The 22,602-nt window shown below is 37.4% G+C and overlaps 2 long non-coding RNA genes across 2 annotated transcripts; both read left to right on the top strand.

Moving 5' to 3' along the window:
• The first annotated feature begins 17,809 nt into the window (after positions 1-17,809).
• LOC127916283 (uncharacterized) lies at positions 17,810-19,321 on the top strand. Its single transcript, XR_008094240.1, has 3 exons — positions 17,810-17,992; positions 18,810-18,923; positions 19,188-19,321. It is a non-coding gene; the product is annotated as an uncharacterized LOC127916283 (long non-coding RNA).
• A 35-nt stretch (positions 19,322-19,356) lies between these two features.
• LOC127916282 (uncharacterized) lies at positions 19,357-21,254 on the top strand. Its single transcript, XR_008094239.1, has 4 exons — positions 19,357-19,486; positions 19,767-20,070; positions 20,261-20,374; positions 21,007-21,254. It is a non-coding gene; the product is annotated as an uncharacterized LOC127916282 (long non-coding RNA).
• Positions 21,255-22,602: the final 1,348 nt, after the last annotated feature.

The following is a 22,602-nucleotide window of genomic DNA, read 5'->3' on the forward strand; positions in this document are numbered from 1 at the left end:
AGTAGTATGGTATTGTATAGTAAAGTTGTATTGTATTGTATAGTAAAGTAGTATTGTATTGTATAGAATGCCTAATTTACTATAGATTATAGATTTGAAGATTATTTAGTAGTAGCTTTATTAATGTATTTTCCAGAGCCATATATTTAGAGAGTTGGAACAATTGTTATAGTCTGTTCCTGAGCCATATATTCAGAGAGTTGGGCCAATTATTATAGTCTGTTCCAGAGCCATATATTTAGAAAGTTGGGCCAATTATTATAGTCTGTTCCAGAGCCATATATTTAGAAAGTTGGGCCAATTATTATAGTCTGTTCCAGAGCCATATATTTAGAAAGTTGGGCCAATTATTATTGTAAAGTAGAGTAGTATTGTATTGTATAGTAAAGTAGTATTGTATTGTATAGTAGAGTAGTATTGTATAGTAAAGTAGTATGGTATCGTATAGTAAAGTAGTATGGTATTGTATAGTAAAGTAGTATGGTATTGTATAGTAAAGTAGTATTGTATTGTAAAGTAGAGTAGTATTGTATTATATAGTAAAGTAGTATTGTATTGTATAGTAGAGTAGTATTGTGTAGTAAAGTAGTATGGTATTGTATAGTAAAGTAGTATGGTATTGTATAGTAAAGTAGTATGGTATTGTATAGTAAAGTTGTATTGTATTGTATAGAATGCCTAATTTACTATAGATTATAGATTTGAAGATTATTTAATAGTAGCTTTATTAATGTATTTTCCAGAGCCATATATTTAGAGAGTTGGAACAATTATTATAGTCTGTTCCTGAGCCATATATTCAGAGAGTTGGGCCAATTATTATAGTCTGTTCCTGAGCCATATATTTAGAATGTTGGGCCAATTATTATAGTCTGTTCCTGAGCCATATATTTAGAAAGTTGGGCCAATTATTATAGTCTGTTCCAGAGCCATATATTCAGAGAGTTGGGCCAATTATTATAGTCTGTTCCTGAGCCATATATTTAGAAAGTTGGGCCAATTATTATAGTCTGTTCCTGAGCCATATATTCTGAGAGTTGGGCCAATTATTATAGTCTGTTCCAGAGCCATATATTTAGAAAGTTGGGCCAATTATTATAGTCTGTTCCAGAGCCATATATTCAGAGAGTTGGGCCAATTATTATAGTCTGTTCCTGAGCCATATATTTAGAAAGTTGGGCCAATTATTATAGTCTGTTCCAGAGCCATATATTCAGAGAGTTGGGCCAATTATTATAGTCTGTTCCTGAGCCATATGTTTAGAAAGTTGGGCCAATTATTATAGTCTGTTCCAGAGCCATATATTCAGAGAGTTGGGCCAATTATTATAGTCTGTTGCTGAGCCATATGTTTAGAAAGTTGGGCCAATTATTATAGTCTGTTCCAGAGCCATATATTCAGAGAGTTGGGCCAATTATTATAGTCTGTTCCTGAGCCATATATTCAGAGAGTTGGGCCAATTATTATAGTCTGTTCCTGAGCCATATATTTAGAAAGTTGGGCCAATTATTATAGTCTGTTCCAGAGCCATATATTCAGAGAGTTGGGCCAATTATTATAGTCTGTTCCTGAGCCATATATTCAGAGAGTTGGGCCAATTATTATAGTCTGTTCCTGAGCCATATATTTAGAAAGTTGGGCCAATTATTATAGTCTGTTCCAGAGCCATATATTCAGAGAGTTGGGCCAATTATTATAGTCTGCTCCAGAGCCATATATTTAGAAAGTTGGGCCAATTATTATAGTCTGTTCCAGAGCCATATATTCAGAGAGTTGGGCCAATTATTATAGTCTGTTCCAGAGCCATATATTCAGAGAGTTGGGCCAATTATTATAGTCTGTTCCTGAGCCATATATTTAGAAAGTTGGGCCAATTATTATAGTCTGTTCCAGAGCCATATATTCAGAGAGTTGGGCCAATTATTATAGTCTGTTCCAGAGCCATATATTTAGAAAGTTGGGCCAATTATTATAGTCTGTTCCAGAGCCATATATTCAGAGAGTTGGGCCAATTATTATAGTCTGTTCCAGAGCCATATATTCAGAGAGTTGGGCCAATTATTATAGTCTGTTCCTGAGCCATATATTTAGAAAGTTGGGCCAATTATTATAGTCTGTTCCTGAGCCATATATTCTGAGAGTTGGGCCAATTATTATAGTCTGTTCCAGAGCCATATATTTAGAAAGTTGGGCCAATTATTATAGTCTGTTCCAGAGCCATATATTCAGAGAGTTGGGCCAATTATTATAGTCTGTTCCTGAGCCATATATTTAGAAAGTTGGGCCAATTATTATAGTCTGTTCCAGAGCCATATATTCAGAGAGTTGGGCCAATTATTATAGTCTGTTCCTGAGCCATATGTTTAGAAAGTTGGGCCAATTATTATAGTCTGTTCCAGAGCCATATATTCAGAGAGTTGGGCCAATTATTATAGTCTGTTCCTGAGCCATATGTTTAGAAAGTTGGGCCAATTATTATAGTCTGTTCCAGAGCCATATATTCAGAGAGTTGGGCCAATTATTATAGTCTGTTCCTGAGCCATATATTCAGAGAGTTGGGCCAATTATTATAGTCTGTTCCTGAGCCATATATTTAGAAAGTTGGGCCAATTATTATAGTCTGTTCCTGAGCCATATATTCAGAGAGTTGGGCCAATTATTATAGTCTGTTCCTGAGCCATATATTTAGAAAGTTGGGCCAATTATTATAGTCTGTTCCAGAGCCATATATTCAGAGAGTTGGGCCAATTATTATAGTCTGTTCCTGAGCCATATATTTAGAAAGTTGGGCCAATTATTATAGTCTGTTCCTGAGCCATATATTTAGAATGTTGGGCCAATTTATTATATTCTGTTCCAGAGCCATATATTCAGAGAGCTGGGCCAATTATTATAGTCTGTTCCTGAGCCATATATTTAGAAAGTTGGGCCAATTATTATAGTCTGTTCCAGAGCCATATATTTAGAAAGTTGGGCCAATTATTATAGTCTGTTCCTGAGCCATATATTTAGAATGTTGGGCCAATTTATTATATTCTGTTCCAGAGCCATATATTCAGAGAGCTGGGCCAATTATTATAGTCTGTTCCTGAGCCATATATTTAGAAAGTTGGGCCAATTATTATAGTCTGTTCCAGAGCCATATATTTAGAAAGTTGGGCCAATTATTATAGTCTGTTCCAGAGCCATATATTTAGAATGTTGGGCCAATTTATTATATTCTGTTCCAGAGCCATATATTCAGAGAGTTGGGCCAATTATTATAGTCTGTTCCTGAGCCATATATTTAGAATGTTGGGCCAATTTATTATATTCTGTTCCAGAGCCATATATTCAGAGAGTTGGGCCAATTATTATAGTCTGTTCCTGAGCCATATATTTAGAAAGTTGGGCCAATTATTATAGTCTGTTCCAGAGCCATATATTTAGAAAGTTGGGCCAATTATTATAGTCTGTTCCTGAGCCATATATTTAGAAAGTTGGGCCAAATATTATAGTCTGTTCCAGAGCCATATATTCAGAGAGTTGGGCCAATTATTATAGTCTGTTCCTGAGCCATATGTTTAGAAAGTTGGGCCAATTATTATAGTCTGTTCCTGAGCCATATATTTAGAAAGTTGGGCCAATTATTATAGTCTGTTCCAGAGCCATATATTTAGAAAGTTGGGCCAATTATTATAGTCTGTTCCTGAGCCATATATTTAGAAAGTTGGGCCAATTATTATAGTCTGTTCCAGAGCCATATATTTAGAAAGTTGGGCCAATTTATTATATTCTGTTCCAGAGCCATATATTCAGAGAGTTGGGCCAATTATTATAGTCTGTTCCTGAGCCATATATTTAGAATGTTGGGCCAATTTATTATATTCTGTTCCAGAGCCATATATTCAGAGAGTTGGGCCAATTATTATAGTCTGTTCCTGAGCCATATATTTAGAAAGTTGGGCCAATTATTATAGTCTGTTCCAGAGCCATATATTTAGAAAGTTGGGCCAATTATTATAGTCTGTTCCTGAGCCATATATTTAGAATGTTGGGCCAATTATTATAGTCTGTTCCTGAGCCATATATTTAGAAAGTTGGGCCAATTATTATAGTCTGTTCCTGAGCCATATATTTAGAGAGTTGGGCCAATTATTATAGTCTGTTCCTGAGCCATATATTTAGAAAGTTGGGCCAATTATTATAGTCTGTTCCTGAGCCATATATTCTGAGAGTTGGGCCAATTATTATAGTCTGTTCCAGAGCCATATATTTAGAAAGTTGGGCCAATTATTATAGTCTGTTCCAGAGCCATATATTCAGAGAGTTGGGCCAATTATTATAGTCTGTTCCTGAGCCATATATTTAGAAAGTTGGGCCAATTATTATAGTCTGTTCCAGAGCCATATATTCAGAGAGTTGGGCCAATTATTATAGTCTGTTCCTGAGCCATATGTTTAGAAAGTTGGGCCAATTATTATAGTCTGTTCCAGAGCCATATATTCAGAGAGTTGGGCCAATTATTATAGTCTGTTCCTGAGCCATATGTTTAGAAAGTTGGGCCAATTATTATAGTCTGTTCCAGAGCCATATATTCAGAGAGTTGGGCCAATTATTATAGTCTGTTCCTGAGCCATATATTCAGAGAGTTGGGCCAATTATTATAGTCTGTTCCTGAGCCATATATTTAGAAAGTTGGGCCAATTATTATAGTCTGTTCCTGAGCCATATATTCAGAGAGTTGGGCCAATTATTATAGTCTGTTCCTGAGCCATATATTTAGAAAGTTGGGCCAATTATTATAGTCTGTTCCAGAGCCATATATTCAGAGAGTTGGGCCAATTATTATAGTCTGTTCCTGAGCCATATATTTAGAAAGTTGGGCCAATTATTATAGTCTGTTCCTGAGCCATATATTTAGAATGTTGGGCCAATTTATTATATTCTGTTCCAGAGCCATATATTCAGAGAGCTGGGCCAATTATTATAGTCTGTTCCTGAGCCATATATTTAGAAAGTTGGGCCAATTATTATAGTCTGTTCCAGAGCCATATATTTAGAAAGTTGGGCCAATTATTATAGTCTGTTCCTGAGCCATATATTTAGAATGTTGGGCCAATTTATTATATTCTGTTCCAGAGCCATATATTCAGAGAGCTGGGCCAATTATTATAGTCTGTTCCTGAGCCATATATTTAGAAAGTTGGGCCAATTATTATAGTCTGTTCCAGAGCCATATATTTAGAAAGTTGGGCCAATTATTATAGTCTGTTCCAGAGCCATATATTTAGAATGTTGGGCCAATTTATTATATTCTGTTCCAGAGCCATATATTCAGAGAGTTGGGCCAATTATTATAGTCTGTTCCTGAGCCATATATTTAGAATGTTGGGCCAATTTATTATATTCTGTTCCAGAGCCATATATTCAGAGAGTTGGGCCAATTATTATAGTCTGTTCCTGAGCCATATATTTAGAAAGTTGGGCCAATTATTATAGTCTGTTCCAGAGCCATATATTTAGAAAGTTGGGCCAATTATTATAGTCTGTTCCTGAGCCATATATTTAGAAAGTTGGGCCAATTATTATAGTCTGTTCCAGAGCCATATATTCAGAGAGTTGGGCCAATTATTATAGTCTGTTCCTGAGCCATATGTTTAGAAAGTTGGGCCAATTATTATAGTCTGTTCCTGAGCCATATATTTAGAAAGTTGGGCCAATTATTATAGTCTGTTCCAGAGCCATATATTTAGAAAGTTGGGCCAATTATTATAGTCTGTTCCTGAGCCATATATTTAGAAAGTTGGGCCAATTATTATAGTCTGTTCCAGAGCCATATATTTAGAAAGTTGGGCCAATTATTATAGTCTGTTCCAGAGCCATATATTCAGAGAGTTGGGCCAATTATTATAGTCTGTTCCTGAGCCATATATTTAGAATGTTGGGCCAATTTATTATATTCTGTTCCAGAGCCATATATTCAGAGAGTTGGGCCAATTATTATAGTCTGTTCCTGAGCCATATATTTAGAAAGTTGGGCCAATTATTATAGTCTGTTCCAGAGCCATATATTTAGAAAGTTGGGCCAATTATTATAGTCTGTTCCTGAGCCATATATTTAGAATGTTGGGCCAATTATTATAGTCTGTTCCAGAGCCATATATTTAGAAAGTTGGGCCAATTATTATAGTCTGTTCCTGAGCCATATATTTAGAAAGTTGGGCCAATTATTATAGTCTGTTCCTGAGCCATATATTCAGAGAGTTGGGCCAATTATTATAGTCTGTTCCTGAGCCATATATTTAGAAAGTTGGGCCAATTTATTATAGTATGTTCCAGAGCCATATATTCAGAGAGTTGGAACAACGTTAAGAACATTTTCTAATTCTAGACATTCACAGCATTGTTTAAATATTCCCCATGTTATGTAATGCGGAGCTATCATGGCTACCATACACTGTTGTAGTGCCATGTAAATACATCATAATGCAGAAACCTCAATGTCCCCAGCTCTCTAAATATATTGCACTGGTCTGTCCAAATGCCCTCAGTTCAGTTGTAGCCTTATGAACCCTGTGACATAATGCAGAAACCTCAATGTCCCCAGCTCTCTAAGTGCCCTCAGTTCAGTTGCAGCCTTATGAACCCTGTGAGGGGTTTTATTCAGGGGAAAACATTTATACACTTTCCTGCTACCTGCCTCCTTGGCGTTGCCATGGAAATTGGACATTTATAGGGACAAATAAAATACCAGATGGTAGAATGCATGTAGGTGCACAGAATGATCAGCTTTGTTCAGTAGCCACCATATCTCAAGAGAAATCAAGAGAGAGATGTATTGTTATGATTATATTATGCTGTTGATATTTATAATAATAATTTAATATACTAAAGTATTTAATGTCTGGATTCCTTATTTTCATATCCCATTTTACATTTACTTTTATGTAGGTTAACTTATGCACACAACAGAGTAGTTGTGCGCAGCCAGCCATACAGCTGGCAGATCAAGAGGCCTATAACTACTGTATATAATTAAGTATTAGAACTCTAGAACTGGAGACTAGAACTATATAATTAAATATTAGAACTCTAGAACTAGAGGCTAGAACTATAGAATTAAATATTAGAACTCTTAGAACTAGAGGCTAGAACTATGGAATGACATATTAGAACTCTAGAACTAGAGGCTAGAACTATGGAATGACATATTAGAACTCTAGAACTAGAGACTAGAACTATAGAATTAAATATTAGAACTCTAGAACTAGAGGCTAGAACTATAGAATTAAATATTAGAACTCTTAGAACTAGAGGCTAGAACTATATAATTAAATATTAGAACTCTTAGAACTAGAGGCTAGAACTATAGAATTAAACATTAGAACTCTTAGAACTAGAGGCTAGAACTATAGAATTAAATATTAGAACTCTTAGAACTAGAGACTAGAACTGTAAGTCGCTTTGGATAAAAGCGTCTGCTAAATGGCATATATTATTATAGAATTAAATATTAGAACTCTTAGAAGTAGAGGCTAGAACTATGGAATGACATATTAGAACTCTAGAACTAGAGACTAGAACTATAGAATTAAATATTAGAACTCTAGAACTAGAGGCTAGAACTATAGAATTAAATATTAGAACTCTTAGAACTAGAGGCTAGAACTATAGAATTAAATATTAGAACTCTTAGAACTAGAGGCTAGAACTATAGAATTAAATATTAGAACTCTTAGAACTAGAGGCTAGAACTATAGAATTAAATATTAGAACTCTTAGAACTAGAGACTAGAATTATATAATTAAATATTAGAACTCTTAGAACTAGAGGCTAGAACTATGGAATGACATATTAGAACTCTAGAACTAGAGACTATAACTATAGAATTAAATATTAGTACTCTAGAACTAGAGGCTAGAACTATAGAATTAAATATTAGAACTCTTAGAACTAGAGGCTAGAACTATAGAATTAAATATTAGAACTCTTAGAACTAGAGGCTAGAACTATAGAATTAAATATTAGAACTCTTAGAACTAGAGGCTAGAACTATAGAATTAAATATTAGAACTCTTAGAACTATAGACTAGAACTATATAATTAAATATTAGAACTCTTAGAACTAGAGGCTAGAACTATGGAATGACATATTAGAACTCTAGAACTAGAGACTAGAACTATAGAATTAAATATTAGAACTCTAGAACTAGAGGCTAGAACTATATAATTAAATATTAGAACTCTTAGAACTAGAGGCTAGAACTATAGAATTAAATATTAGAACTCTTAGAACTAGAGGCTAGAACTATAGAATTAAATATTAGAACTCTTAGAACTAGAGGCTAGAACTATAGAATTAAATATTAGAACTCTTAGAACTAGAGGCTAGAACTATGGAATGAGCTATGAGTGTTCTTCTTTCTACTGATTGAAAGATGTAATCATCTTTATTACTAATTAGTGACTGACAATCCCACGAGGCTCCATTATGAGACCTCTGTTTGTCTGGATGTCAAAGACAAAGACACAAACACAGCTCACATTGACATGACCTTAGATAGATGGAAAAGTTCCCTGTTGCTTTTCGCAAGTAAAAAAAACAACAACTCTTCTTTCTTATTCAAATGTTTTTCTCACCCATTAGGCTTAAAATAAATACCATGAAGTGAAAAGAAGTTTGGTCCCTCTGTTGAAAGTCAGATAAGGGTTGTCAAGGGTTGTGTGAAAATTAATATGCCTTACGGTGTAATAGTGTTGTGAAAACTAGCGGAAGTGTAGGCTATTAGTAGCAGTTTTTATAATGACCTGAGTGATTGCAGTAATCAGAAAACGACACAACCCCCAGTACCTCTGTGTGTGTTTATGTGTGTGTGTGTGTGTGTGTGTGTGTGTGTGTGTGTGTGTGTGTGTGTGTGTGTGTGTGTGTGTGTGTGTGTGTGTGTGTGTGTGTGTGTGTGTGTGTGTGTGTGTGTGTGTGTGTGTGTTGTGTGCATTAGTACACTGTAAAAAGTCATTAGCTCTGCTAACAATTTTATTTTGGCGGAAACACGCTGCCTAGAACCATTCGAGTAACCCAACTCAAAGTACAGTGCCTTCAAAAATGATTCACACCCCTTGACTTATTCCACATTTTGTTGTGTTACAGCCTGAATTCAAAATTAATTAAATGTATATGTTTTCCTCACAACATCTACACACAATATTCCATAAGGACAAAGTGAAAACATATTTTTAGAAATGTTTGCAAATGTATTGGAAATTAAATCCAGTAATGTCTCATTTCCATAAGTATTCACACCCCAGAGTCAGTACATGTTAGAATCATCTTTGGCAGCGATTACAGCTGTGAGTATTTCTGGGTAAGTCTCGAGGAGCTTTGTACACCTGGATTGTATTTGCCCATTATTCTTTTCAAAATTCTTCAAGCTCTGTCAAATTGGTTGTTGAATGTTGCTAGACAACCATTTTCAAGTCTTGCCATAGATTTTCAAGCAGATTTTAATCAAAACTGTAACTCGGCCACTCAGGAACATTCACTGTCTTGTTGGTAAGCAACACCAGTGTAGATTTGGCCTTGTGTTTTAGGTTATTGTCCTGCTAAAAAAGGTGAATTCATCTCCCAGTGTCTGGTGGAAAGCAGACGGAACCAGGTGTTCCTCTAGGATTTTGCCTGTGCTTAGCTCCATTCCATTGTTTTTTTTACCCTGAAAAACTCCCCAGTTCTTGACGATTACAAGCATACCCATAACATGATGCAGCCACCACTATGCTTGAACATATGGAGAATGGTACTCAGTAATGTGCTCTATTGGATTTGCCCCAAACACAACACTTTGTATTCAGGACCAAAAGTTAATTGCTTTGCCAATTTCTTTGCCTTGTTGCAAACAGGATGCATATTTTGGAATATTTGTATTCTGTACGGGCTTCCCGGGCTTCCATCCATCTTCCCATCAATTTTAACCATCTTCCCTGTCCCTGATGATGCTGCCACCACCATGTTTGACAGTGGGGATGTTGTGTTCAGGGTGATGGCCTGTGTTGCTTTAACGCCAAACATAACGTTTTTGCATTGTTGCCAAAAAGTTCAATTTTGGTTTCATCTGCTCAAAGAATACCTTCTTCCACAGGTTTGTTTACCCAGGTCTTGTGGCAAACTTTAAACAACACTTTTTATGGATATCGAACAACACTTTTTATGGATATCTTTAAGAAAACTCCCTGCCACTCTTCCATAAAGGCCAATTTGTATTTGACTGATTCACTGCTGGACAGATTCTCCCAGCTGGATCTCTGCAGTTCATCCAGATGTGATCATGGGTCTCTTGGCTGCATCTCTGATCATCTTCACTATTGTATGAGCTGAAAGTTTAGAGCAGGGGTGTCAAACTCAAATACCCAGTGGGCCTTCTTAATGTAAAATCCTGAACAAAGTCACGGGCCAACATTGAACAAATTAACCTTTTAATATGGACCCAAACAAGTTTTGCTTTAACATTGAATATGGAACAAGCATGACCAAAAATTACCATACAATATATAATTTAATAGTGGAGACATGCAAAATCGAAAAAAGGTCAAATGAAAAACACATCAAAGTATTCACCCCTTTATTACACATTTAATTAATTAACAGCCTTATTCTCAAATTGATTTTCAAATAAAAAATCCCATAAAATAAATATATCCTCTTTTCATTTGCAGCCCCATAATTTAAATACCAAAAACAACTTTTTTAGAACTGGCAATAATTTTACAAATAAAATGATAATAAATCAATCAACCATTCAAACCCTTTACTCATGCCTTGTTGAAAAAGTGCATAAAGAAAACGTTAATTATTGCACACTGGTCTTCTTGAATCTGATGTGCCCAAGCCAGATACCTGGCATCTCTTCTTGGATGCTAGTTCTCAATGTCTGGGCTCAAGCTCTGAGCTGAAGAAATCCTCAGTTTTCGGTCTCTCCAAGATGTTCATCAGTCAGGGCGTCTCCTGTGAGTTGTTTTGGTCATCTTCATCGAAGAGAAGTTGTTTTGGCTGATAAGTGCTTAGGTTCGTTGTCATGGAAGGTGATCTGAGCAGCTGAGGTCCTGAGGTGCATTGGAGCAGGTCGCATAGATAAGTGCTGAACATTTCATCAAGGATGAACTCTCGTGGAAACTTTGTGCATTCCCACAGCATCATACTTTGACTTCAGCGTGTCGTTGCACTGGAGTTCAATCAGCTCCATTTGGATGTTGGTTGGTGCATTTTCCACATCAACTGCGAAGGGATTACTAAGCAGTTCAAACTTGCATTTCTGGGCATCGAATGTCGGCAAATCGCCGGCTAAACTCAGCAAACTGTGCGCATGGGAACACGGTGGTAGAGATCTGCGCTTTTATGGATTTGCAGCAGGGAAAATGGCAAGGGTTTCCTTGCAGCATCTGATTCTCCCACAGGCACAGTTTAGTTTTGAAGGCCCTCACTACAGCGTCATGTCCCTGATGATGCCCCCCCTCGCCCCTGAAGCTGCAGGTTCAGCGCTCGAGAAGAGTCGAGATGGTTCACAAAAAGGCCAGCTCACACAGGAACTTTTGCTCCCGGAGCTCTGCTGTATCCTTCCCTTTGGTTTCCAGGAATTGACATAATTCCTCACGCAGCTCGAAACATCTGTTCAGTACTTTTCCTTTGCTTGAGCCATCTCACCTCTGTGTGATACGGCACGTCAAATCATGCGTCAATTGAACCACACTCCTCCAGAAAAGATTTAAACTGGCTCAAGATTTCAGAACCATTGGCTCTTATAAAGTTAACTACCTGTGTTACTGTGGTCATAACATGTTCCATCTTTAGGGCTTTGGCAAAAAGTTTTTGCTTCCTGATGTATGATGCAGTTGGATTAATTTGATCCATTTTAGCTCAAGCTGTCAAACAGTTGATAAAACACTAAACAGTTTTATTTAGAACTAGATAACCATATTGGTTCTGACCTTCCCAACGGTTTCAGACCTATTGCATTTATGGATTCTGAATTATAACGCTGAAGTTACCATTCTATTTGTTGTAGTAATACACATTTTAGTCCCTTCAGCTTTATTTAAGTTATAATTTGGAAACAGTGCCTCAAATATTTCCTTTCCTGTGGTTTGCCATGCATTGATTTGAAACATAAAGATATAAAACAGATTTTTGAGTCCACTCCAAGGATGACACAATCATGAAGCTGAGCACATTTATTGGATATTTCAAACTTTTTAACAAATCAAAAACAGAAAAACGCAACAAAATCTTTTCCCTTTTCCATCAGCTGGTAATACAGATTGGTGCCACCTTTTGCTGCGATCAGCTACTGTGTTCCTGCTCAGGCTCACAGTTTTAAAATGCTTTTTTTTCCCATTCCTCCTTCATCATGCACTTTTTCTGATTTTGCATCTCTACTCTTGTTTTTCTCTGGGCTCGAGCTCAGTGAGGTTGGATGGAAGCATTTGTGAACAGCAGTTTTCAGTTCTTTCCACAGATTCTCAATTGGATTCAGGTCTGATTTGACTGCCACTATAACATCTGGATATGTTTATTTTTGAACCATTCGCTTTGTGATGTTGCTTTTGTTTTGGACATTGTCTTGTTGTGAAACCAAACTTCTTTTCATCTCCTCTACTCTGGCTCCTTTGAGTCATGTCCAGGTCCTTCCATTTGTCATGGTGTTTGGCTCCATAGTGTCCCATCTAATGTTGTATCCATCTTCCAGCCCGTTGACTCCACAAACAAGACAAACAGGTTTGTGTTTACATATGATAAACAGATATTCTGCCTCCCACTTGTCCAGAAAGCTCCTGTTTTCTGCCTTTTCTGACCATTTTTGAGCAGGGTTAGCTTGACAGTTGTAGCAGGTTTATGTTGCTATGACTCCTGTCACAGGTGGCTTTCTGGGTCCTGGCAAACTTTAAACGACACTTTTTATGGATATCTTTAAGAAATGGCTTTCTGGTGAATGCCACTCTTCCATAAACCAGATTTGTGCAATATACGACTGATTGTTGTCCTATGGACAGATTCTCCCAGTCAGCTGTAATTTGCAGTTCATCCAGAGTATAATTACCCTCTTGGCTGCCTCTGATCAGTCTTCTCCTTTGATGAGCCCATGGTTTAGAGGGACGGCCAGGTCTTGGTAGATTTGCAGTGGTCTGATACTCCTTCCATTTCAATATTATCGCTTGCACAGTGCTCCTTGGGATGTTTAAAGCTTGGGAAATCTTTTTGTATCCAAATCCGGCTTTAAACTTCTTCACAACAGTATCTCGGACCTGCCTGGTGTGTTCCTTGTTCTTCATGATGCTCTCTGCGCTTTTAACGGACCTCTGAGACTATCACAGTGCAGGTGCATTTATACGGAGACTTGATTACACACAGGTGGATTGTATTTATCATCATTAGTCATTTAGGTCAACATTGGATCATTCAGAGATCCTCACTGAACTTCTGGAGAGAGTTTGCTGCACTGAAAGTAAAGGGGCTGAATAATTTTGCAAGCCCAATTTTTCAGTTTTTGATTTGTTAAAAAAGTTTGAAATATCCAATAAATGTCGTTCCACTTCATGATTGTGTCCCACTTGTTGTTGATTCTTCACAAAAAAATACAGTTTTATATCTTTATGTTTGAAGCCTGAAATGTGGCAAAAGGTCGCAAAGTTCAAGGGGGCCGAATACTTTCGCAAGGCACTGTATATATTTTTTTGTCAAGTGTAATAAGTTCTGATAAGTCATTTTCAGTGGTCTTGTCTTAATGTTTAATATTGTTTAATGTACAGTATTTGACGATTTGTCATTTGAACCCACCTTAGCAGACATTGTTTCTTCCTCCTCAGGATGCTGAAAATATGGACATGTGCCCTCAGATCCTCAAAAGGTTCTACAGCTGCACCGTTGAGAGCATCTTGACTGGCTGCATCACCGCCTGGTGTGGCAACAGCTCGGCATCCGAGGCGCTACAGGCGCCATCCAGGACTTCTATTCCAGGCGGTGTCAGAGGCAGTCCTGAAAAATTGTCAAAGACTCCAGCCACCCTAGTCATAGACTGTTCTCTCTACCACATGGCAAGTGGTGCCGGAGTGCCAAGTCTGGGGCCAAAAGGATCCTGAACACCTTCTACCCCAAAGTCATAAGTCTGCTGAACAGTTAATCAAATGCTACTATTTACATTGACCTTTTTATCATTCATTTTTGAATCTTAATTTTTTTGCAATGATTATATTCACATTCACTAGACCCAACACACACACACCTTGTATCTATCCTTGTATCTATCCTTGTATCTATCTTTGTATCTATCCTTGTATCTATCCTTGTATCTATCCCTTGTATCTATCCTTGTATCTATCCTTGTATCTATCCTTGTATCTATCTTTGTATCTATCCTTGTCTCTACCCTTGTATCTATCCTTGTATCTACCCTTGTATCTACCCTTGTATCTATCCTTGTATCTACCCTTGTATCTATCCTTGTATCTATCCTTGTATCTATCCTTGTATCTATCCTTGTATCTATCCTTGTATCTATCCTTGTATCTACCCTTGTATCTATCCTTGTATCTATCCTTGTATCTATCCTTGTATCTATCCTTGTATCTACCCTTGTATCTATCCTTGTATCTATCCTTGTATCTATCCTTGTATCTACCCTTGTATCTATCCTTGTATCTATCCTTGTATCTATCCTTGTATCTACCCTTGTATCTATCCTTGTATCTATCCTTGTATCTATCCTTGTATCTATCCTTGTATCTATCCTTGTATCTATCCTTGTATCTACCCTTGTATCTACCCTTGTATCTATCCTTGTATCTATCTTTGTATCTATCCTTGTATCTATCCTTGTATCTATCCTTGTATCTACCCTTGTATCTACCCTTGTATCTATCCTTGTATCTATCTTTGTATCTATCCTTGTATCTACCCTTGTATCTATCCTTGTATCTATCCTTGTATCTATCCTTGTATCTATCCTTGTATCTATCCTTGTATCTATCCTTGTATCTACCCTTGTATCTACCCTTGTATCTATCCTTGTATCTATCCTTGTATCTATCCTTGTATCTATCCTTGTATCTATCTTTGTATCTATCCTTGTATCTATCCTTGTATCTACCCTTGTATCTATCCTTGTATCTACCTTGTATCTATCCTTGTATCTATCCTTGTATCTATCCTTGTATCTATCCTTGTATCTATCCTTGTATCTATCCTTGTATCTATCCTTGTATCTATCCTTGTATCTATCCTTGTATCTACCCTTGTATCTATCCTTGTATCTATCCTTGTATCTATCCTTGTATCTACCCTTGTATCTATCCTTGTATCTATCCTTGTATCTATCTATCTATCCTTGTATCTACCCTTGTATCTATCCTTGTATCTACCCTTGTATCTATCCTTGTATCTATCCTTGTATCTATCTTTGTATCTATCCTTGTATCTATCCTTGTATCTATCCTTGTATCTATCCTTGTATCTATCCTTGTATCTATCCCTTGTATCTACCCTTGTATCTATCCTTGTATCTATCCTTGTATCTATCCTTGTATCTATCCTTGTATCTATCCTTGTATCTATCCTTGTATCTATCCTTGTATCTACCCTTGTATCTATCCTTGTATCTATCCTTGTATCTTGTATCTATCCTTGTATCTATCCTTGTATCTATCCTTGTATCTATCCTTGTATCTATCCTTGTATCTACCCTTGTATCTATCCTTGTATCTACCCTTGTATCTACCCTTGTATCTATCCTTGTATCTATCTTTGTATCTATCCTTGTATCTATCCTTGTATCTATCCTTGTATCTATCCTTGTATCTATCCTTGTATCTACCCTTGTATCTACCCTTGTATCTATCCTTGTATCTATCTTTTGTATCTATCCTTGTATCTATCCTTGTATCTATCCTTGTATCTATCCTTGTATCTATCCTTGTATCTATCCTTGTATCTACCCTTGTATCTATCCTTGTATCTATCTTTGTATCTATCCTTGTATCTATCCTTGTATCTATCCTTGTATCTATTGTATCTATCCTTGTATCTATCTTTTTAAGTATCTATCCTTGTATCTATCCTTGTATCTATCCTTGTATCTATCTTTGTATCTATCCTTGTATCTATCCTTGTATCTATCCTTGTATCTATCCTTGTATCTATCCTTTATCTATCCTTGTATCTACCCTCCTTGTATCTATCCTTGTATCTATCCTTGTATCTATCCTTGTATCTATCCTTGTATCTATCCTTGTATCTATCCTTGTATCTATCCTTGTATCTATCCTTGTATCTATCCTTGTATCTATCCTTGTATCTATCCTTGTATCTATCCTTGTATCTATCCTTGTATCTATCTATTGTATCTATCCTTGTATCTATCCTTGTATCTATCCTTGTATCTACCCTTGTATCTATCCTTGTATCTATCCTTGTATCTACCCTTGTATCTATCCTTGTATCTATCCTTGTATCTATCCTTGTATCCTCTATCCTTGTATCTACCCTTGTATCTATCCTTGTATCTATCCTTGTATCTATCCTTGTATCTACCCTTGTATCTATCCTTGTATCTATCCTTGTATCTATCCTTGTATCTATCCTTGTATCTATCCTTGTATCTATCCTTGTATCTACCCCTTGTATCTATCCTTGTATCTATCCTTGTATCTATCCTTGTATCTATCCTTGTATCTATCCTTGTATCTTGTATCTATCCTTGTATCTACCCTTGTATCTATCCTTGTATCTACCCTTGTATCTATCCTATCCTTGTATCTATCCTTGTATCTACCCCTTGTATCTATCCTTTCACTGTATCTATCCTTGTATCTATTGTATTGCAGCATTTCACTGTATCTACTATCTATCCTGTTGTATCTATCCTGTTGTATTCAGCTTTCACTGTATCTGCACCTGTTGTTATCTATTTCCTTGTATCTACCACCTGTGTATTCAGCATTTCACTCTATCCTTGTATCTATCCTTGTATCTACTACCTTGTATCTATCCACTGTGGTCTACTACACCTATCAGCATTTCACTGTATCTACTACACCTGTTGTATTCATATTTCACTGTGTCTACTACTACCTGTTGTATTGTATCTACTACACCTGTTGTATTCATATCACTTGGTCTACTCACCTGTTGTATTCATCATTTCACTGTAAGAATCTACTACACCTGTTGTATTCAGCATTTCACTGTAAGGTCTACTTGTTGTATTCTATTTCACTGTATCTACTACTTTGTATTCAGCATTTCACTGTGAGGTCTACTACACCTTGTATTCATATTTCACTGTGGTCTACTACACCTATCATCATTTCACTGTATCTACTCCCTTGTATCTATTTCCTGTATCTACTACACCTGTTGTATTCAGCATTTCACTGTGGTCTACTACTATTCAGCATTTCACTGTAAGGTCTACTACACCTGTTGTATTCAGCATTTCACTGTAAGGTCTACTACACCTGTTGTATTCAGCATTTCACTGTAAGGTCTACTACACCTGTTGTATTCAGCATTTCACTGTGAGGTCTACTACACCTGTTGTATTCATCATTTCACTGTAAGGTCTACTACACCTGTTGTATTCAGCATTTCACTGTAAGGTCTACTACACCTGTTGTATTCATCATTTCACTGTAAGGTCTACTACACCTGTTGTATTCATCATTTCACTGTGTCTACTACACCTGTTGTATTCAGCATTTCACTGTAAGGTCTACTACACCTGTTGTATTCAGCATTTCACTGTAGGTCTACTACACCTGTTGTATTCATCATTTCACTGTTCTACTACACCTGTTGTATTCAGCATTTCACTGTGAGGTCTACTACACCTGTTGTATTCAGCATTTCACTGTGAGGTCTACTACACCTGTTGTATTCAGCATTTCACTGTAAGGTCTACTACACCTGTTGTATTCAGCATTTCACTGTAAGGTCTACTACACCTGTTGTATTCAGCATTTCACTGTAAGGTCTACTACACCTGTTGTATTCAGCATTTCACTGTGAGGTCTACTACACCTGTTGGGTCTACTACACCTGTTGTATTCAGCATTTCACTGTGAGGTCTACTACACCTGTTGTATTCAGCATTTCACTGTGAGGTCTACTAGACCTGTTGTATTCAGCATTTCACTGTAAGGTCTACTACACCTGTTGTATTCAGCATTTCACTGTGAGGTCTACTACACCTGTTGTATTCAGCATTTCACTGTAAGGTCTACTACACCTGTTGTATTCAGCATTTCACTGTAAGGTCTACTACACCTGTTGTATTCAGCATTTCACAGCATTTCACTGTAAGGTCTACTACACCTGTTGTATTCAGCATTTCACTGTAAGGTCTACTACACCTGTTGTATTCAGCATTTCACTGTAGGTCTACTACACCTGTTGTATTCAGCATTTCACTGTGAGGTCTACTACACCTGTTGTATTCATCATTTCACTGTGAGGTCTACTACACCTGTTGTATTCAGCATTTCACTGTGAGGTCTACTACACCTGTTGTATTCAGCATTTCACTGTAAGGTCTACTACACCTGTTGTATTCAGCATTTCACTGTATCTACTACACCTGTTGTATTCAGCATTTCACTGTGAGGTCTACTACACCTGTTGAATTCATCATTTCACTGTCTACTACACCTGTTGAATTCAGCATTTCACTGTAAGGTCTACTACACCTGTTGTATTCAGCATTTCACTGTGAGGTCTACTACACCTGTTGTATTCATCATTTCACTGTAAGGTCTACTACACCTGTTGTATTCAGCATTTCACTGTGAGGTCTACTACACCTGTTGTATTCAGCATTTCACTGTAAGGTCTACTACACCTATTGTATTCAGCATTTCACTGTAAGGTCTACTACACCTGTTGTATTCAGCATTTCACTGTGAGGTCTACTACACCTGTTGTATTCATCATTTCACTGTAAGGTCTACTACACCTGTTGTATTCAGCATTTCACTGTGGTCTACTACACCTGTTGTATTCATCATTTCACTGTAAGGTCTACTACACCTGTTGTATTCAGCATTTCACTGTGAGGTCTACTACACCTGTTGTATTCATCATTTCACTGTAAGGTCTACTACACCTGTTGTATTCAGCATTTCACTGTAAGGTCTACTACACCTGTTGTATTCAGCATTTCACTGTAAGGTCTACTACACCTGTTGTATTCAGCATTTCACTGTGAGGTCTACTACACCTGTTGTATTCAGCATTTCACTGTGAGGTCTACTACACCTGTTGTATTCAGCATTTCACTGTAAGGTCTACTACACCTGTTGTATTCATCATTTCACTGTAAGGTCTACTTGTTGTATTCATAATTTCACTGTAAGGTCTACTACACCTGTTGTATTCATCATTTCACTGTAAGGTCTACTACACCTGTTGTATTCATCATTTCACTGTAAGGTCTACTACACCTGTTGTATTCATAATTTCACTGTAAGGTCTACTACACCTGCATTCAGCATTTCACTGTGAGGTCTACTACACCTGTTGTATTCATCATTTCACTGTAAGCATTTCACTGTAAGGTCTACTACACCTGTTGTATTCAGCATTTCACTGTAAGGTCTACTACACCTGTTGTATTCAGCATTTCACTGTAAGGTCTACTACACCTGTTGTATTCAGCATTTCACTGTAAGGTCTACTACACCTGTTGTATTCATCAGCATTTCACTGTAAGGTCTACTACACCTGTTGTATTCATCATTTCACTGTAAGGTCTACTACACCTGTTGTATTCAGCATTTCACTGTAAGGTCTACTACACCTGTTGTATTCAGCATTTCACTGTAAGGTCTACTACACCTGTTGTATTCAGCATTTCACTGTAAGGTCTACTACACCTGTTGTATTCATCATTTCACTGTAAGGTCTACTACACCTGTTGTATTCATCATTTCACTGTAAGGTCTACTACACCTGTTGTATTCAGCATTTCACTGTAAGGTCTACTACACCTGTTGTATTCAGCATTTCACTGTAAGGTCTACTACACCTGTTGTATTCATCATTTCACTGTAAGGTCTACTACACCTGTTGTATTCAGCATTTCACTGTAAGGTCTACTACACCTGTTGTATTCAGCATTTCACTGTGAGGTCTACTACACCTGTTGTATTCATCATTTCACTGTAAGGTCTACTACACCTGTTGTATTCATAATTTCACTGTGAGGTCTACTACACCTGTTGTATTCAGCATTTCACTGTAAGGTCTACTACACCTGTTGTATTCAGCATTTCACTGTAAGGTCTACTACACCTGTTGTATTCATCATTTCACTGTAAGGTCTACTACACCTGTTGTATTCAGCATTTCACTGTAAGGTCTACTACACCTGTTGTATTCATCATTTCACTGTAAGGTCTACTACACCTGTTGTATTCATCATTTCACTGTAAGGTCTACTACACCTGTTGTATTCATCATTTCACTGTAAGGTCTACTACTGTTGTATTCACCTTTCACTGTAAGGTCTACTACACCTGTATTCATCATTTCACTGTAAGGTCTACTACACCTGTTGTATTCATCATTTCACTGTAAGGTCTACTACACCTGTTGTATTCATCATTTCACTGTAAGGTCTACTACACCTGTTGTATTCATCATTTCACTGTAGGTCTACTACACCTGTTGTATTAATCATTTCACTGTAAGGTCTACTACACCTGTTGTATTCATCATTTCACTGTGAGGTCTACTACACCTGTTGTATTCAGCATTTCACTGTGAGGTCTACTACACCTGTTGTATTCAGCATTTCACTGTAAGGTGTACTACACCTGTTGTATTCTATTTCACTGTACTACTACACCTGTTGTATTCATCATTTCACTGTAAGGTCTACTACACCTGTTGTATTCAGCATTTCACTGTAAGGTCTACTACACCTGTTGTATTCAGCATTTCACTGTAAGGTCTACTACACCTGTTGTATTCATCATTTCACTGTAAGGTCTACTACACCTGTTGTATTCATCATTTCACTGTAAGGTCTACTACACCTGTTGTATTCAGCATTTCACTGTAAGGTCTACTACACCTGTTGTATTCATCATTTCACTGTAAGGTCTACTACACCTGTTGTATTCATCATTTCACTGTAAGGTCTACTACACCTGTTGTATTCAGCATGTCACTGTAAGGTCTACTACACCTGTTGTATTCAGCATGTCACTGTAAGGTCTACTACACCTGTTGTATTCAGCATTTCACTGTAAGGTCTATTACACCTGTTGTATTCAGCATTTCACTGATCTTACACCTGTTGATTTGACGCATGTGACCAATACAATTTGATTTGTATTGTTGAGCAGATTACTCGATTGGATTTGATTTGATTTGAGATGACTCATTCCATGAAGCATCAAGCACTACAGAATACTGAATGAACCTCTGCCATTAAGAGTGGTGCATATGGCCTTGTGGATGGCGGGAATGGCTTGTCTCGTTATTTAATGTCAATTTGCTTGAAGGTTTTGATATCCCATTCATCATGATCAATTATAACTCCTTGCACAACACGCTGCTTACAGTTTTTCCCCAATTGCTAACACACTAAAATGACATGCAACAGCACAATTATTTAAACTGACACACAGAGAGCAAAACCTCTTCTCAAGTCTCCAAAAGTCTAAACACATTTTCTGCTTTACACATTTTTGCAATTCTAAATGGCACTTTTTAAATGCACTGCACACGGTTCTCTGCATAAGACACAACAATCTGACATAAAGTCACATGTTTGCCATTTTAAAACACTGCCATTCAAAGTGACACTACATGAGCTAATTGGCAAATACATGTGCCACCTGGCCAAACACTTCAATGGTTAATTGTTACCACTTCAATCAGGAAGTAAGCACTATGAAGGTGAGCACCTTTTGTTTTACAACAACAATGGAAGCCGTTGCAGCGAGTGGAAGAGGAAGAGGAAGAGGGAGGGTGAGAATGAGAGGGGGAGGAAGAGTGAGAGGTAGGGGTAGAGCTGGAAGAGGAGTTCATGGCCAAAGAAGACAACAACTTTCAAATGAAATCAGAGCAACCTTAGTTGATCATGTCATCAACCATGGGCTGACAATGTGAGAGGCTGGACAGAGAGTGCAGCCCAACTTGAGCCGTTTTACTGTCGCCTGTGTCATCCGGACATTTAGACTGGAGTACAGGTATGTAACCAACATTTCTTTCACACTATGTAGTACACCCCATGTCACAGTGTATCAGTTGGGTGACACCTGTTTACTTCATGAATGGCTGATGTCATACACTAACTGCACACATTTCCTGTAGAATTTACTCTACTGTGGGGGAAATATCTTTAGGCTGCATTGTCCAGCCCTATATTTGAGTTTTTTTGTTTTTCTAAAGGGCTGAGAGACGCAAGCATGGTGGAGGAAGGGGCCAAATGTTCACCGGGGTACAGGAAGGGGCCAACCATGGTGGAGGAAGGGGCCAAATGTTCACCGGGGTACAGGAAGGGGCCAACCATGGTGGAGGAAGGGGCCACATGTTCACCGGGGTACAGGAAGGGGCCAACCATGGTGGAGGAAGG

The sequence above is a fragment of the Oncorhynchus keta genome, chromosome 4, assembly GCF_023373465.1.
Source record: "Oncorhynchus keta strain PuntledgeMale-10-30-2019 chromosome 4, Oket_V2, whole genome shotgun sequence".
In the NCBI taxonomy this organism is placed as follows: Eukaryota; Metazoa; Chordata; class Actinopteri; order Salmoniformes; family Salmonidae; genus Oncorhynchus; species Oncorhynchus keta.